Source organism: Toxorhynchites rutilus, chromosome 3 (genome assembly GCF_029784135.1).
Source record: "Toxorhynchites rutilus septentrionalis strain SRP chromosome 3, ASM2978413v1, whole genome shotgun sequence".
NCBI classification, from domain to species: domain Eukaryota; kingdom Metazoa; phylum Arthropoda; class Insecta; order Diptera; family Culicidae; genus Toxorhynchites; species Toxorhynchites rutilus.
Window position 1 is genome coordinate 239830617 of NC_073746.1, and position 15107 is coordinate 239845723.

The 15107-nt window shown below is 39.8% G+C and overlaps 1 protein-coding gene across 1 annotated transcript in view; it reads left to right on the forward strand.

Annotated features, from left to right (window-relative positions):
- Positions 1-1858: 1858 nt before the first annotated feature.
- LOC129777071 (uncharacterized) overlaps positions 1859-15107 on the forward strand; it is a 183357-nt gene continuing 170108 nt past the window's right edge. The window contains exons 1-2 of the mRNA XM_055783137.1: positions 1859-1919; positions 14490-14545. The gene's annotated coding sequence lies outside the window, so the exon portion shown is untranslated. The remainder of the gene's footprint in view (positions 1920-14489; positions 14546-15107) is intronic.

The window sequence follows — 15107 nt, forward strand, 5'->3', positions numbered from 1 at the left end:
CACAAATTTCTACATTACTCGAGAATTAATCAAGCAAATAGTCAAGCAAAAAAAAAATAAAATTTGGCATGTAACGTAACGGAGAAACATGTTATTGCAAGTGGTTGAAAAATCTTGAACGTGAATTGTGTCTGAAAATAATCTGATACTATAATCTCGAGTTTTGGTAGTAGTACTAGGAATTTTATAGTAAAAGGTAATTTTAAAGGGTAGATAATAAGATCACTCAATGAATAATTCTGCGATTGGACCCATGAACAGCGCTTGAACAGTATGAACAGTAAGAAAACGTGGATGTGATAACGAAAAATAAATTATGGGCGGGACGAAGTTTGCCGGGTCAGCTAGTTTGAATATAAAAGAAGAATTATTTTCTTCAATTTAATTTTTGATTCATCCCCTCAAAGTCGGAAAAACCTTTCTCACATGAAAAAAACTATGTGTGGGTTACGCCTAAGATACAACTGCAAAGTTGACGTAGGACCACCGTTGGCTTTGTAATCATTTGAGTGTGTTGATTAATTGATTGATTAATCCAGTGATTGAATGAAAAAAAAATCCGATTTCGCACTCTGTCCCTCTGATTTTTGCGTAGTGTGTAGTTAATAAGGCTCGATTTTTTTGCGGTCGTCCTGAGCATGGTTTGTCGTTAACATTAAAAGCATTTCCTTCCAATAAACCATACCGGTATTGATCGGTATAGCCTTCTTGATGTAATCGAGAATTTTCTGCTACATTTTTTAAAAATCCTAATAGTGCAAAGGCACATGTCTAAAACACTATTTCTATTTTCACGATGCAAAAAAGTTGTTCAGACAAATAAATGTGTTTACTAGTTGTATAATTGAGTATATCGAGGAATTTCACAACCTAGGAAAAAAGTTCCGGGTATTTCAGTAACGACTACTATAAATGTTTAATAATGATGGTAGACATTTGGGTGCGAAAAGTAAGTAAAGTTCATATAGATAATTTGTACGATTTCTATTTATATGTCTCCAAAAATAAAAACAACGAAATAAGAACACAATCTTCATGTTTGAAACTCATACCATCGCCATCGCCATACACGAGAAGATTAAATTCGCGGCAGAAAATTTATGATCCACACATTATTTCACATTACATACTACCAGTCAGCTTGACTGCGTGCCATCACGTAGGCAGAGAAGAGAAGGTGTGTCAATTCCACAGGTAATTTATGCCACTTTAGTGACAGCCTGGGCGACCGTTGTTACCCTCCATAAACGACATTAATAATCATTCTTCCTTTTTTACCCGAGGTACACCTTGTGCGTTATGAATTGTTCAATGGTTTAATTGAACCAATCTTCGCTCCCTCTCTCGTTTGGTTGTTGTGATTCAATCATGGACAGCTGGGAAGGGAGCGTTCAAATGGGAGTGTATGAATCGATTACTAACGTCTGTGAATGGGTTATCGAATCGCGTTGGTTTCATGAGTCTGTGTATATGTAGTATTGAAGAGACTTTAATAACCCTTAGTAAGTTGGAAAATATACGGAAAGTAGTAAAAAATTTTCACAAGAACAAAAAAGAGCTATTTTCATACCACAATGATTATTCGTACCAACAACGGTGTTTGAATAAAACAAACAGCCACATTGCTCATACACACCTTAGTGTGCGCGCGCCCAACAACAACAATCACAGCCGATTCCGAAGCGGCAGCCGCTTCGAAGGAATTTACTTCCCTGACTTCATTCACTGAACGACATTTTCACCGTCTGCTATTCGGGAAGACTCGCCTTGAAGTCTTACGAGTTGCATTTAGTAACACCAGCCCCAGCAATAGAAGTGAACGTATATTCTTGTTCACATTCCAGGGGCTCGAGCCGTCGATCGCGCGATCGGCTGAAATACTATTTGTTGTAAATATGAAACCAAAGTCAGCAGCAACGGTATGTACCCTTCGCGCTAAAATGGTTTCTGTTTATGTTGCGGTTTTTAAGGCCACAACAGTTTAGCTGTCAAAGGTTTCCCACAGTTGGATCTCCGATCTACGAGTACCGAAAGATCACAATTTATAGTGGCAAACAGCGGACGAAGATATAATTAGCGAATGTGTTTTGCTGTCTTCTATCGTGGTAGCTGATGACGTGATGATTCATTTTCACGACCTCTTGGAACAGTGTAGTTAATGTATTTTTGGCGATTACTACAAGAAGGTGACGATTAGTGTGTTTGTGTGAAAATAATCCTATTTGCATGGTAGGGTGGCTCCAAACAAATGGTCTAAATGTAAAGTCACGATATACCTTGGCTAAGTATTCTGAACAATTGACGGGGTTCAACTTCTTTGGTGCATATTGCAACAGAGTGCAAAGGAAACCCGTTTCAACAACCGACATATCCTCAACTATTTCGCTAGAGTCGCTAGAGTGGGCAGCCCACATTTCACGATTTGATTTCCGCTTATGGATGCGAGACATTCCTTAGAAGTAGAACAAACAGTTTTGTCACTGTTCGTCTTACTCCTACTGTATAATGGTCCAGGAGATGCATTTAAGTGGAAATTAGCATTTAGAGCTCGACGGTTATTCTCAAGACAAAAACTGTCTTTGACAAAGTTGTGACATATGATATAGCGCTCATTTTCATGTTATCAAAAATAGGTTGACCAAAATTGTCTAAGAAATAAAGAATATAACTTTCTTATCTTTATAGATAGAGGTAAACATAGTTCGACAATGTTATAGTCCCAGTTATTTGAGACACCTTTGTAGAACAAAGTTTTTTTCTATCTCTTGAAATAACCGATATAGCGCCCTTTTTTTATAAGTTGCGTTAGGGTCTCCATGAAAAAAAACGGTTTTTATACTCTAACTTATATATTCCAAATTCTAAATACAAACTGTCTTCGAAAGATTTTTAGAAAATGATATTTCTTCCCAAAAGCTATGCTCTATTCAACTGCTTTCCATTCTTTCTGAGGCAAACATAAAAAAATGCTTGTTGACGGAATTTGAAAGAACAAATTTCGCTCTGTATAATATGTGATTTTCGAAGATATGTTATTTTTTGTATTTGAGTAAAGTAAAAACTGAAATTAGTTTTTGGGTGAAAACCCATCAATAACTTTGAACCGGATTAAGATATTGACGAATTCTGTATAGCAAAATGTTGATAATGATAAACTCATGAACAGTTTTGTTCATGGTTATCCTAATGCAATTTAGTTAAAAAACAACTTTGTGGCAGATATTTAGATAAAAACTGTCTTCGACAAAGTTGTTACATATGATAGAGAGCCCATTTTTATGTTATTGTCGATGAAATAAAAAATCTAACTTTCTTATCTTTATAGATAGAGATAAACATAGTTCGACAATGTTGTAGTCCCAATTATTTTAAATAACTTTATAGAACAAAGCTTTTTTCTATATTTTAATATAATCGATTTAGCACTTTTTTCCTAGGTTGCATTAGGGTGACCATGAAAAAGCGGGTTTTTTCGCTCTAACTTTTATATTTCAAATTCTACATCAAAACTGCTTTCCTATGACTTTTAGAGTTTATCAAGATCAACATTTTGCGATGCAGATTTTTTGGGCACGAATTTTATACAGCAGTTTGCAATCTGTCTTGACGTAGGTTTCGTCGTTCATCAACAATTACTGAAAAACAAATGTGCGATAGAACATCTATCGCAGAAATTATCAGCTGTTGGCTTTCATCCAAAATATATTATGATGCTAACCTTTCTCACAGATGTTGAAAAGCAACGTCCATTCTACAACAAACCTTCCGTTCCAGGAAGACACACATTACACATTTTTTTATTCCATTTTGATTTACACACTTTTTTTTCTTTATTATAATTTTTTTTTGAAACTCATTTTCTTTTTTTTTCTTAGAAATCGTTTGTTAATTAGGAAATTTTCGTTTGTTTTTGCAACAATTTTTTTTCATATGACCTTATTTTCTGCTATTTAGCCCTTCTTCCCTTATACGCAACATACATATAGTTTTCATATAACATATAGTTTTCAATATTTATATTTATATACAGGGGTTTCCATTTCGGGCTTCCGAAAGTATACAACCCTGCGCTGACAACCGTTTGACATAGCTGTCAACCGTCATATCGTCATATCGTTAGTTGAATGTCTGCCATTTTACAATATGGATCGTTTTAGCATCGCACAACGTGTTAATTTTGTTAAATTATACTATAAAAATGATGAAAAACCGGCAAATGTTTTTCGAGCATTACGGACGGATTTTGGTCGTCATGGACGGCCTACAGAGCACACAATCGCTAATGTAGTGCGTGAATTCGAACAAACTGGATCCGTAGATTGTGAAACCTGTGCATCATCGTAATGTGCGTTCGGCCGAAAATATTGCTGCTGTTGCTGCGGAGGATGGAGGATGACCCGAATGTTTCGATTCCACGGCGTGCTCAGCAATTGGGCTTGTCAAACACATCATTGTGGCGAATTTTGCATTTGGACTTGCACCTACATCCATATAAAGTCCAACTGGTACAAAAATTAGAGCGTGGTGACCATGGAATGCGTCGGGCATTGGGTGAACGAACGACAGCAGCAAAATGCTGAATTTTCGCATCAAATTGTATTCAGCGATGAGGCACATTTCGAGCTCGGTGGCTAGGTGAACACCCAAAATTTCCGTATATGAGGCTCAGAAAATCCACACGTGATTGTTGAGAGGCCATTGCATCCGCCAAAAGTCACTGTTTGGTGCGCATTATGGTCTGGTGGAGTCATCGGTTCGTATTTCTTTGAAAATGAGGACGGCGAGACGGTAACCGTGAATGGTCAGCGCTAGGCCATTCACGCATGTTAACCGATTTTTTTTTGCCACAAATTGAAGATATGGATACGGATGACATGTGGTTTCAGCAGGATGGCGCCACGTGCTACACAACACGACCGAATTTTCATGGTGAACGAAATTTGAGGGACGCATAATTTCGCGTTTTGGTGATGCCAATTGGCCGTCCAGATCATGCGATTTGAACCCGCTAGACTTTTTTTTTGTGGGGTTATGCCAAAGACCGTGTCTATGCTAACTCTCCGCAAACTCTTGAACATTTGAAAGACAACATTTGTGAAGTTATGACCGAGATACCGCCCCATATGTGCCGAAAAGTCATCGAAAATTACCTGTTCCGGATCAAGGTGTGCGAGGAAGCCCTAGGTGGACATTTGAATATATATATATATATATATATATATATATATATATATATATATATATATATATATATATATATATATATATATATATATATATATATATATATATATATATATATATATATATATATATATATATATATATATATATATATATATATATATATATATATATATATATTAAATTAAATTATTTCATCATTTTTTCTTCTACATGATTTCTTTCATGCTGATTCATCTCAAATGTCTTTGTTCAAGGCGAAACAAGATCATTTTCTCCAACAATTTCCGTATACAAGACAGCATTGCTATTGGGCGGTACGAATTGAAGTTGGACGCGGGTTTTCCGGGTTTTTGAATAGCTATAACTCGTACTTGTCTCCAATCATCTGGAACAATATAATGCTCCTGAATTTTAGGAGTAGTCACATTTTTGCGCCGGGGATTCCCTTGGGAAATAAACCCCGTGTGCCCGTGAGCTGTGTCCGCTTCCATTTCGTCAACTGGCAACGTGGAAAAGATATTGTTTGAGGAGATTGGATGTTGTTGTTGTTGGGCCTGTGCAGAAGCGCCCTTTAAAATTTCCGTAAAAGTGCGTTTCGAGCGTTCCTTTAAAGAGCGCTTCTGCTTCTCCCAGCGACTCTTGTAAGTTTCACAAGCTGAGAGCTCATGTGGGGTCCCCCCGCAATATGAACACTTATGCTCAGTCGCACTGCAGGATTTGCCCACATGTTGCTCTCCGCAAGTGGTTGGCGCAGTTATCTGCTGTGTGACCAATTGACTTGCATTTTTTGCAAATCATGAGCTTTGACACTAAGAGACGCAGCGGAAGCCTCAATTTATCCGCCATAACGTAGTCAGGGATTTCTACGTTATGGCAGGGCACATAGGCGCAATATTCTACTACGAACCTATTGTCGACAACAATCTCGCTAGCTTGCTTCCGATCAGCCACGACAACACGCAGTTTGTTCGGTCTAACCTTTCTAATTTCGACCACGGAGGAATAATTTTTTGTCAGATCTTTCATGATCTGAGCGATTGAGCGTTGAGCGATTTCCCGTTGGGTTTAGGGCCGGAAGAAAACAACCCATGGGCCAGATCCAGGCATCTTCTGGATAGACCTAGACACGAGGAGAGGAAACAACTGATGGGGAGGACGGGGTCGATGGTTGAGCGGGAGCGGGATCAGTAGGGCTGGGTGGCAAGTTCGGGAGTTGATCGGAAGCGTGAACGGGAGATTGAGGGGGTGAAGAGGAAAGGTTTGCAAATTTTCTTGAGGGGGACTTGTTAAGGTGGGTTAGTTCTTCCTGTGAAGAGACATCTTCCAAGGGAGGGACGCGTTTAAGCGACTTCCCAGTCCCCGTTGTAGTTAGTGAGAAGGAAACATCAGTTTCAATCTCCATATCAAACGGGGCTCCTTCTGCCATTATGGCAGATATACAATTATATAATTTTGATTCCTTAAACTAATATGTGTTATACTTAAAGCGCACAACAGTGCGAATGAATTATAACGGTGTCTCAATCGAACCGCGTGATGATCGCTCGGCCCAGCTGCAACGATGACGATGATACGCCACACACAACGATGATACGGCACACGCACCGCACCCGCGGTCGAGGACTTCTTCCTCACGCTGGTTGTAATTGATTTTCTCTTCACTCGCGCTATACAGAGAATCCCGTTAGGGGGAAATAACTTCACCAGCCACGAACTGATAACGGAAAAAATGATGAAATATGTTAATTTGATATATATATATATATATATATATATATATATATATATATATATATATATATATATATATATATATATATATATATATATATATATATATATATATATATATATTAAATTAACATATTTCATAATTTTTTCTTCTACATGATTTCTTTCATGCGGGTTCATCTCATATGTCTTTGTTGCTTCCTTCCCTAGTTTGGGTATTTATCTTATATTATTTTTTTTCCTAAAACGATATATTTGAATAGAATGTTCTCTTCCACACATAACCCTTGGACTTTTTTTCCTTATTTGTTCTGAGTTTTTTTTTAATTATTAAAATCATAAGTTATGATAGAACCATTGAAATAAAATAAATTAACTCATAAATCATAAAATAATGATAAAATAATCATAAATCATAAAATCTTACAGGTGTGTGTGCCTCCCTCTTTATTGACCAGGTTGAGGTTTCGGTTGTACGGTCTTCCTCTCCTTCCATCATTGCATATGTGTCACTCTAGCGCGTTCATTCTGGATCATGACTCCTTGTCCATTCTGTCCTTCCGCATTTGAATACCTGTAAATATACTCTGTGGAGAGAAAAACTCGCAAAACAAAAAAAAACTCGAAAAAGGAAAACAATTCGATTACTATTTTTTTTCGCTATTCTGCATAATCATTACATCTTCAGTCCTCTTATTTTCCTCTCCCCTTTTCTACTCTATTCTTCGATTTTAATAATTCTTTGATATTTTTTTCATGTTTTTTTATGTTTATATTTATTTTTGTACTCCCCAACAAATATATCAGTCAGCTCGCGCAGTCCGAAGACATCGGTCGCAAATTTGTTCGCGTCCATCATATAGTGGAGATTATACCGTTATCAGTTCGTGGCTGGTGAAGTTATTTCCCCCTAACGGGATTCTCTGTATAGCGCGAGTGAAGAGAAAATCAATTACAACCAGCGTGAGGAAGAAGTCCTCGACCGCGGGTGCGGTGCGTGTGCCGTATCATCGTTGTGTGTGGCGTATCATCGTCATCGTTGCAGCTGGGCCGAGCGATCATCACGCGGTTCGATTGAGACACCGTTATAATTCATTCGCACTGTTGTGCGCTTTAAGTATAACACATATTAGTTTAAGGAATCAAAATTATATAATTGTATATCTGCCATAATGGCAGAAGGAGCCCCGTTTGATATGGAGATTGAAACTGATGTTTCCTTCTCACTAACTACAACGGGGACTGGGAAGTCGCTTAAACGCGTCCCTCCCTTGGAAGATGTCTCTTCACAGGAAGAACTAACCCACCTTAACAAGTCCCCCTCAAGAAAATTTGCAAACCTTTCCTCTTCACCCCCTCAATCTCCCGTTCACGCTTCCGATCAACTCCCGAACTTGCCACCCAGCCCTACTGATCCCGCTCCCGCTCAACCATCGACCCCGTCCTCCCCATCAGTTGTTTCCTCTCCTCGTGTCTAGGTCTATCCAGAAGATGCCTGGATCTGGCCCATGGGTTGTTTTCTTCCGGCCCAAACCCAACGGGAAATCGCTCAACGCTCAATCGCTCAGATCATGAAAGATCTGACAAAAAATTATTCCTCCGTGGTCGAAATTAGAAAGGTTAGACCGAACAAACTGCGTGTTGTCGTGGCTGATCGGAAGCAAGCTAGCGAGATTGTTGTCGACAATAGGTTCGTACTAGAATATTGCGCCTATGTGCCTGCCATAACGTAGAAAATTCGGGGGTGATTACAGAAACGGGTCTGACGAGCGCATTAATAAAAGAGGGAGATGGCAGATTTAAAAAGCTCCCTTTGACAAAAGTTAAAATTTTGGACTGCCATCAATTAGGAAAAGTGTCCCAGGAAGAGAGAAAAACAAAATTCACGCCGTCCGACTCGTTTCGAGTAACTTTTGCTGGTTCCGCCCTCCCTGACTACGTTATGGTGGATAAATTGAGGCTTCCGCTGCGTCTCTTCGTGTCAAAGCCCATGATTTGCAACAAATGCAAGTCAGTTGGTCACACAGCAGATAACTGCGCCAACCACTTGCGGAGAGCAACATGTGAGCAAATCCTGCAGTGCGACTGAGCATAAGTGTTCATATTGCGGGGAGACCCCACATGAGCTCTCAGCTTGTGAAACTTACAAGAGTCGCTGGGAGAAACAGAAGCGCTCTTTAAAGGAACGCTCGAAACGCACTTTTACGGAAATTTTAAAGGGCGCTTCTGCACAGGCCCAACAACAACAACATCCAATCTCCTCAAACAATATCTTTTACACGTTGCCAGTTGACGAAATGGAAACGGACACAGCTCACGGGCACACCGTTTATTTCCCAAGGGAATCCCCGGCGCAAAAATGTGACCACTCCCAAAATTCAATCACAAGTCACTCCGGTGATATCCCCTGTTAGCTTGCCTAAAAAATCGAGTGCAGCGGACAAGCAAAATCAGGTTCCTCCTGGCTTCCGTGGGAATAGTTCACCATCGAACGAACCAGCACTCGAGGGGACATCAAAAACCCCAACTGTCCCTATTTTTCCGTCCAGCTCAACTTCCCAATCGGGATTTATAAAGTTGTCTGACCTTTGGGATCAAATCTTCAAGTGTTTTAATGTTTCCGACTCCATCAGCGCTTCCGACTCCATGCTTCCAGTATTAAAGACAATTTTGCAACAATTGATGCAAACATGGCCCCTCCTTGCAATGATTATCTCTCTTGATGTCTAATTTAAATAGAGAGCTTATCCCTAAACTGGATACATTCAAATTTTTAACTCATAAGTTCAATTGTGATGTGTTTGCTCTGTTCGAAACTTGGTTTTCTTCTCGAGATGATCTCTCTTTCCATGATTTCAATATTATACGCTTGGACCGTGACTACAGATACGGTGGGGGGCTATTGGGAATCAATAAGTGCCACTCATTTTTTCGAATTAACCTTCCACCTATTGGAGGGATTGAAGCTGTTGCTTGTCATGCAAACATCAGAGGAAAAGACCTCTGTATTGTCAGCTTGTATTGGCCTCCGAGAACTGCGGTTAGCCGCAAGCAACTTGTTGACATGTACTCATTCCTTCCTGAGCCACGATTGATCTTGAGAGACTTCAACTCTCACGAAACTGCCTGGGGGAACAGTACGACGACAATCGTTCATTATTGATATATGACGTTTGTAACAGCTTCAATATGACCGTTTTGAGCACTGGGGAAACAACATGTGCTAACCCAAGTGCTCTTGACCTATCGCTTTGCTCGAATTAACTATCGTTAGATTGCACTACCCCAACGGTAGTGATCACTTGCCAATTAAAATTTCCCTCACCATTGGGTCGAATTCTTCTGAATCTATAAACATAGCAAATTGACTGGAAAAAATATGCGGACGCGATTGCTCTAGCCATCAATTCCAGAGATGGTTTACCTCCATTGGAGGAGTATAACTTCCTTTCTCGTTTGATCTATGACAGTGCAGTTCACGCTCGAACGAAACCCATCCCAGGTTCCACCATTTGCCGAAGGCCTCACAATCTATGGTGGGATAGCCAAAGTTCCAAGCTTTATATAGAAAAATCGAATGCATTTAAAACTTTTCGGAAACGTGGATCTCCTGAAAATTTTCAAACGTATTTAGCCCTTGAGAATCAGTTCAAAAATTTGATCAAAGGGAAAAAACGTGCTTATTGGCGAAATTTCGTGGGAGGTTTGTCACGAGGAACGTCAATGAAAAAATTATGGAAAGTGGCTTGAAACATGAGAAATCGCTCTTCAACGAATGAAAGCGAAGAATATTCACATTGATGGATTTTTAATTTTGCACGGAAGGTTTGTCCCGATTCCGCTCCCGTGCAAAAAATTGTTCGAGATATAGATAGATAGGTGCGATCTTGATTCCGAGTTTTCGATGGTAGAATTCTCTCTTGCTCTCCTTTCATGTAACAATTCTGCTTCGAGATCGGATCGAATTAAGTTCAACTTGTTGAAAAACCTCCAGATGATTGGAGACAAGTACAAGTTATAGCTATTCAAAAACCCGGAAAACCCGCGTCCAACTTCAATTCGTACCGCCCAATAGCAATGCTGTCTTGTATACGGAAATTGTTGGAGAAAATGATCTTGTTTCGCCTTGATCGTTGGGTTGAAACGAATGGCCGACTCTCAGATACACAATATGGGTTCCGCAGGGGCAAGGGGACGAATGATTGTCTTGCGTTGCTTTCTTCAGAAATTCAAATGGCTTACGCCGAAAAAAAACAAATGGCTTCAGTATTCTTGGACATAAAGGGGGCCTTTGATTCAGTTTCAATAGAGGTCCTGTCAGACAAATTACACTCTCGGGGTCTGCCGCCTCTATTGAATAATATGTTATATAACTTGCTTTGTGAGAAACATTAGAATTTTTCTCACGGGGATTCGACAGTAAGTTGGGTCTCCTACATAAGACTCCCCCAGGGCTCATGTTTAAGCCCCCTTTTGTACAACTTCTATGTAAGCGACATCGACAACTGCCTTACACAAAATTGCAGCCCAAGACAACTTGCAGATGATTGAGTGGTGTCTGTCGTAGGATCAAACGAATCCGACCTGCAAGAACTCTTACAAGATACTTTGAACAATTTTTCAACCTGGGCCATTGGGCTAGGGATCGAATTCTCCACGGAGGAAACAGAGATGGTGTTTTTTTCTAGGAAGCATAGACCAGCAAAACCAAAGCTTCAACTTTTGGGTAAACCGATCGCTCATGCTATGTCATTCAAGTATCTTGGGGTCTGGTTCGACTCCAAATGTACTTTGGGACCCATATTAGGTATCTGAGTAAAAAATGTCAACGAAGAATAAACTTTCTCCGTACAATTACCGGCACCTGGTGGGGAGCCCATCCCGAAGATCTTATAATGTTGTATCGAACAACTATTCTCTCAGTGATGGAGTATGGCAGTTTCTGTTTTCAATCAGCTGCCAAAACACACCTCATTAAACTCGAGCGAATTCAGTATCTTTGTCTCCGTATTGCGTTGGGATGTATACCCTCAACGCATACCATGAGTCTCGAGGTTTTGGCAGGCGTACTCCCACTAAAAGATCGCTTCAATTTATTATCTCTTCGGTTCTTCATCCTGTGTAAGGTTATGAATCCATTGGTGATCGGTAATTTTGAACAGCTTATCGAGCTTAATTTTCACTCCGGATTCATGAGTACGTATCATGAATTCATCTCCATGCAGGATGTTCCTTCTTCTGATGGGTCCTCTATGAATGAGTCCACAGGATTTGGAGTGTTCAACGAATTTTTTAACACCTCACACAGTCTTCAGTATCCGTGCTCAGTGTATATTGCTGAATTGGCAGCAATACACTGGGCGCTGGACAGCGTCGCCTCACGACCTGTTGAACACTATTACATTGTAACGGATAGTCTTAGCTCTGTCGAAGCTATCCGTTCAGTGAGGCCGGAAAAGCACTCGCCGTACTTCCTTGAGAGAATACGAGAAATTTTGAGTGCTTTATCCAGACGTTGTTATGTCATTACCTTTGTCTGGGTCCCCTCACATTGCTCCATTCCGGGTAATGAGAGGGCTGACTCATTAGCAAAGGTAGGTGCAATTGAAGGCGATATTTATCAGCGTCAAATCGCCTTCAATGAATTTTATTCTTTAGTCCGTAGAAATACCATCGCTAACTGGCATCGCAAATGGAACGAAGATGAATTGGGCCGGTGGCTCCACTCGATTATCCCTAAGGTTAGCCTCAATCCGTGGTTCAAAAGTCTGGACTTGAGTCGGGACTTTATTCGTACCTTCTCCCGACTCATGTCCAATCACTGTTCGTTAGACGCGCTGCTTTTTCGTTTTAATATTGCCGACAGCAATATCTGCAGTTGTGGCTATGGTTACCACGACATCGAACACGTTGTTTGGTCGTGCGAGTTGTATCTTGTCGTCAGATCGAATTTAGAAAACTCCCTTCGGGCTGGAGGAAAGCAGCCCAATGTGCCGGTGAGAGATGTGTTGGCTCGGTTAGACCTTGATTCTTCTTCTTGAATGGTGTTAACGTTCCCTGTAGAACTTTTGCCGTCTCAACGTATGCATTTACTAGCGTCATTTATTAATACTTAGTTGAGATTTCTAAAGCCAATTAACACACCTTGAATGTATTCCGAGGGCAAGCTCTAGAACACGCGTGACCACAGTACAAGTCGAAGGAAATTTCTCTGACGAAAAAACCCCCGGCCAGAACGAGAATCGAACCCGAACACCCGGCATGATAATGTGAGACGCTAACCACTCGGCCACGGGTGCACAAGACCTTGATTACATGTCCCAAATATGTTTTCCTTAAAGCTATCGACCTTCGAGTGTGATTATTTATACATCCTTTTCCCCTCCTTTTCGTCCTTCGCGAGCTATCGGTTCCCTTCCTACTAACATTAGAATAAGTTAAATTGTAAATACATGTTAGATGTAAGGATAGTTTTAAGAATTGAGTGTGAAGTGTCAGTATGAATGAGAATGTGAATGTGAATGTGAGTGTGAGTGTGAACACACATCTCCTTACATCCCATCCTTTTCCTAATGAAAATGCGTCACCCTTCTAAACTCGAGTCGGCCGCGAGTAAACGGTTTCCTATTTCTTTAACCATAGAATTAAAAAAACAACATGTTAATATATGCTAGTTGAAATATAGTTAAAAGTTTGGCTCCTTTAAACTTATGTAACTGAGCCTGTCGAAATAAACGGATTAATCAAAATAAAAAAAAACAAATATATATTCTTCTTTTATTCATTTTCATACTTGTTTTTTTCTCGTCATTTAGTATTATAACCCTTCATATCTCTTTTATACATTGCCTTGCTTTTCTCTTACAATCTTTTTTTTATATAAACGATTATTCTTTAATTTTTCTTTATCCTCTCTTACTTTATTCGTCTTCTTTTTGTTTTTACTCTGTTTACTCGTTTGTTGTATTTCTCATTTCCCACTTTATGATGAGTCCAGTGCCAGCTCTTCGGTTCACTCAAAAGATAATTGCAAGCGATCGGAGAACACATTTATTGTTATAGCATAAGCTGTAGACTCAATAGTTATTTGGCTTGTTATTTCCCTTTTTTTTCTCTGCCATAATTTCCTCTCTTAATATTCCCTTAAGCTCTTCGGTCCATTCAAAATTGTTCTGCATAATAATGCCAAATTGATGAACGCATTAATTGTTATAATGAAGCACTGGTTTTTCTTTGTTAGTCAGGGAAAAAACGACGCGATATCTAGCGTTCTAACCAACTGCGCACTGCTTCCCGCGCCCGACTGGCTCAGTACTTTTTATTAACTTCTTTTGTTTATAATTACAATTTCTTGTTTACTAACTGAATTTTTCGGGTTGCGCTAGAATCGTACGCACGGTGCTGACTCTGCGCGAACTCCTGTTGTACAATCAAACCGCTATGTTGAACTTGCCCCCGGAAATTACGAATAAACAAAAAAAACATTTATATTCTTTAAAATGCATCATTAATACTATCTCACATAGATTTATGCGTTGTTTCTTATCTATTCTCTGTTACCTCTATTACAGATGTACGCTGCGTATTATTCTGGGCAATCCTGACGGAATCCTCAGCATTATCCACGGTCTGTTACTAGTTACCCACTCCTTTTTTAATGATGAAAAATGAATCTTGAATACCAATAATCTTCTGTTTAAAATTTTAAACCGGAAATTGACCATCATCAGCAATGCTGGAAAATAGTAATAATCATAACCTTTTCAATATCAACCCAATCCTACACCCACCCTACAGTAAAACACATACATCCTGACGGAACCCTCTCATGGGAAATAAATGGTGGTCGACCACGTTTGGATGCCCAATGTTCAAAAGATGCACACTCACGGAAAAGAAGAGCCCAACCGGTTGAGTAATGTATAAATTAATATGTATGCATCGGATCGCAATTCATGCATGATCCTCCACGCCTTCATCTCCGTCGTCCGCACCCCCCGCCCGATGCCAGCCGTGCAAATTACCACAACATAATCCTCGTGACCGGCTTGCCAAAGAGTCGAATACCTTTTTTTTCGCAATACTTCGGCCTATTTACATCGCGTTGCGTGTTATTCAATGTTATTTTTCAGTACCTTCTCCCCGTCATCACTCAATGCTCGCTTGACCGATAATCCCCTGCGCTGGCT